Source organism: Chrysochloris asiatica, unplaced genomic scaffold, assembly GCF_000296735.1.
Source record: "Chrysochloris asiatica unplaced genomic scaffold, ChrAsi1.0 scaffold00037, whole genome shotgun sequence".
Taxonomy (NCBI): Eukaryota; Metazoa; Chordata; class Mammalia; order Afrosoricida; family Chrysochloridae; genus Chrysochloris; species Chrysochloris asiatica.
Genome location: NW_006408555.1, coordinates 4515688 through 4519821, shown reverse-complemented (window position 1 = coordinate 4519821; position 4134 = coordinate 4515688). Strand labels below are relative to the sequence as shown.

The window sequence follows — 4134 nt, the reverse complement described above, 5'->3', positions numbered from 1 at the left end:
TCTCTCATACTTCGGACATATTGTCAGGAGGGTCCAGTTGCAGGAGAAGGATATCATGTTTGGTAAGGTGGAAGCTCAGAGAAAAAGAGGAAGACCCCCAACAAGATGGATTGGCAAAGTGGCAGCATCAATGGGCTCAAGCATGGCAACAACTGTGAGGTTGGCCCAGGATCAGTCAGTGTTTCGTTCTGCTGTGTAGAAGGTCGCTATGAGTCGGTACCGACTCGATGGCACCTAACAACAACAACAACAACAACCCACTCTTAATCACGTCAGATCACACCAATAATGATCACGTCAGATCACACCATAGGAAATCATCACCTAACTGCTACTTTTCACCATCACATCATTACCAAACCACTGAGAATCATGATCCAGCCAGGATGACATGCTTTTTGGAAGAAATAATTCAATCTCTGACAGCACCCATTCCAAAGAATGGTGACCTTCCAGAACGTGGAAATGGTTGTATAATATCATTACTAAGTTCACATGCATGTAAAAAGTTGCTGAAGATAATTCAAAAATAGTTGCAGCAGTATATCAATAAGGAGCTGCCAGAAATTGGAAGCAGATTCAGAAAATGCAATAGAATGAGGGATATCATTGTTGACGTCAGATGGATCTTGGTTGAACGCAAAGGATAACAGAAAGATGTTTACTTGTGTTTTATTGACTATGCAAAGGCATTTGACTTTGTGGATCACAACAAACTATGGGTAATACTGTAAGGAATGGGGATTCCGGAACACCTAACAGTGCTCTTAAGACACCTGTAAATAGCTCAAGAAGCAGAGGTTCAAATAGAACAATGGGATACCGCATGGCTTTTTATCAGGAAAGGTGTCTGTCAGGATTGTATTCTTTCACTCTCTATGCTGAGCCAACAGTCCAAGCTGGTGGTGGTGTTGTTAAGAGCCATCAAGTCACTTCCGATTCATAGTGACCCTGTATAGAATTTCTGAGGAACTCTGATAGCATAGTGGTTATGGGTCGGCCTGCTAATCTCACAGTCAGTAGTTTGAAACTACCAGAGGCTCTGTGGGAGAAAGATGAGGCTTTCTGCTCCTGTAGAGATTTACAGCCTTGGAAACCCTATACAGGGTTGCTATGAGTTGGAACCGACTCCACGGCACATAACCACCACCACCACCATCATAATTATAGGGTTTCTAAGGAGGCAGCTGGCAGGTTTGAACTGCCAACTAGTCTTGATCCTACAGTGACACACCAGGTGTCCAACAGTCCAAGAAGCTGGACTACATGAAGCCAGTAGCATAAGGATTAGAGGAAGACTCATTAACAACCTGCAATATGCAGATGAAAGACTTCTGTTTGCTAAAAGCTAAAAGGACTTGAGAGACTTACAGATGAAGATGAAAGCCTTCAGAATGGATTACAGCACAATGTAAATAAAGCAATTGGTCCAGTAAACAAATATCTGGACCAATATACAAGATCGTGATAAATGGAGAAAAGGTTGGAGCTGTCAAGGATTTAATTTTACTTGGATCCACAATCAACACTCGCAAAGTCAGTCTTCAGAAATCAAATGACAGATTGCATTAGGCAAATTTGTCGAGCTCTTTAAAGATTAAGGTGTGCCTGACCCCAGGCATGGTATGTTCAATCACCTCATATGCATGTGAAAGTTGAACAATAAGGAAGACAGTAGAAGAATCAGATGCATTTGAGTTATGGTGTTGGAGAAAAATACTGAAAGTACCATACACTACCAGAGTAACAAATCTGTTTGGGAAGGACAACCAGAATGCTCCTTAGAAGTGAGGAAGGAGTACTTTGGACCTGTTATCAGGAAGGATTATTCCCTGGTGAAGGACATCAGCAAGAGGGACTGAAACAGTGGCGGTGGCAACACAGACAACAGTTGTGAGGTTGGCGCAGGTGGGGCAGGTTCAGGAAGTGTTTTGTTCTGTGGTATGTACGGTGACTGCTCTGTCCCGTATATGTAAAGCAGTAATGTATATGAAATACAACACCAAATCACAGGCTCGGTCACCCTTGGTCTCTGGCTTATTCCACTCAGCAGGGTGTGCGGAGGCTCACTCAGGAGATAAATTTGCCAGTGGATCACTTGGAGGATTCATTCATTCATTCCACACCCACAGTGTGCCAGGACTTCGGAGCGACTCCTGTCCTCCAGACACCAGAGCAGGCCAGTGTCCTCTTGTCCTGTCTGAAGGCGATAAGCGCGACAGAGCAACATAAACAGGAAGGGAGGGGGTGAAGAGGGAGGGGCTGTGACCTTGTTTGGACAGGACGGCCAGGCTGGGGCTCTCCGTGGCGCCTACACAGGAAGGAGGTGACGAGCGCCTCCGGCTCCTGGTCCTTCCCACGAGGGCTGGGCCTGTCCTGTCCTGTCCACCTGTGCCCGGGCCAGGCAGCGACACCCACTCGAGATCTCGGGGCAGGGGAGGCGAGCCGAGCGCCAGGGTCTCCAGGCCCTCTGGCCGGCTGGATGATACGCGAGTGGGGCCCCCGCAGTCCCGTGCGCCCCTGGCGGAGGCCCCGCCTCACACGCTGAGCCCACCCTTCGCGGCCGCCGCCATTGGCCGCCGCCTCCGCCCTCGGCCTCGCACTTCCGCGGAGCCATGGCTGCGCAGCCGGCCGGCCTGGGGGCTCCAGCGCCCGCGCTCCGCCACCCTCGTCGCCCGGGCCCACCGCCCAGGGTCGCCGCGCCGCTCCCGTAGCGCGCTCGCAGGTGGGCCTCCGCGCGCACCCACTCACTCATCCGGTGGGTCTAGGACCCTACCGGGCTGCGCCCGCCATCAAGAAGCAAAGGGTGGTGTAGAGGGAGGGTCCCTGCTGTGGAATTCCCCCTGCACCCCTGACGGCTGGGGTGGGGGCGGACGGGAACTTGGGGTGGGGCTGCATTGGGGCGCTGCGGCCCGGCACCGCGGGAGGTGAAGGGAGCCGTCTTCCCCACAGGTGACACAGGTTCGGCCTGTGCTACTCCCGAGGCGCGGCCCCCAGGTGAGCCCCCATATCCCGCGGTGGGCTCCTTGCCCAATGTGCCACAACTCCGCCTCCTCCGCCTTCGCAGCCCGCTCGAGCCCCAGGCCGTTGTGCCGGCAGTTCCGCCTGGGTGGCCGGTCTGCGTCCGAGAGACCTGGCAGGCGAGACTCGGACGGGTGAGTGCCAGCGGGCGCGGAGAGTGAGACAGGTTCCCGGGATCCCTTCCCGGAGACCCTCCGCCCCGCACATCGCCCTGGCTCCCCTGTTCATGAAAAGACCTTTCAAATGCAACCGGGAATGGTCATTGAGCGTGTGGATGACCATCATCTCCTCACCCGTGTCCCCAAAGCGTGGGAGCACCTGACACCTGCCGCCCAGCCATTGACAGAGGGCAAAAGGCTAGAGTCACCAGCAACAGGGAAGCTAGAAGTCCTGGCCTAGAAAAGAAGCCGCTGAGAGGGCTGCTTTCTGCTGTGTGACCCCGGAGGAAAGCCCCTCGCTCCCTGCGCCTGGGGCCCCTTGGCTTGACAGCCGTGGTGGTCCCATATCAATGTCTTGATGAAGTTGGAATGGGGAGGGGGCGGTATGCAGTTGGTGCTGTAGGCGTGCAGGTGACCTTCATTGTGAGACACGCCCCCCCCCCCCAGCATCTGGGGCAGTCAGGAGGGTGGGGGTAGTTTGCCATAGTCACAAAGTTACCAGTTGATCAGAAGAAATCTAGTTGTGCCTTCTTCCCCAGGGATTCAGACGGGATGGACTGTACCCAAATCCTACCTCCCCTAGGGAAAGCTGGAAACTCCCCTTCCTTCCGTCCACTAATCTTGGGCCAGTGCTGGCTTCCTGTTACCTTGTTGTTTATTAGCTCAGACCATTTGTTTCATAGGTATCAAAGTAGAGATTGTTCCCATGAACTAAGCAAGAAAAAAAAAAAAATCCTACTTAAACCAGCCAGCCATCCCAGTATGTGACTTGTGCCCCTAACATGGGCTTACTCCATCCTCTGTGTGTTGAAGGGTAGGACAATGGAATTTTTCCCTGGACTTTTTGAAGCTGTCTCGGATTAGTGAGTGGCTTGGCTTTCAGATCTGGAAGAAACCTTCACACAGTCTGGTGCACATGGGGGCACAGCATAGGTCCCAGGCTTCTTGATGACCG

General features: G+C 52.6%; 1 protein-coding gene across 2 annotated transcripts in view; it reads left to right on the top strand.

The window, feature by feature from the left end:
• The first annotated feature begins 2607 nt into the window (after window positions 1-2607).
• KLHL36 (kelch-like family member 36) overlaps window positions 2608-4134 on the top strand; it is an 11116-nt gene continuing 9589 nt past the window's right edge. The window contains exon 1 of one of the 2 annotated variants that reach the window (XM_006860128.1): window positions 2608-2725. The gene's annotated coding sequence lies outside the window, so the exon portion shown is untranslated. The remainder of the gene's footprint in view (window positions 2726-4134) is intronic. The other variant, XM_006860129.1, reaches the window with a different exon arrangement.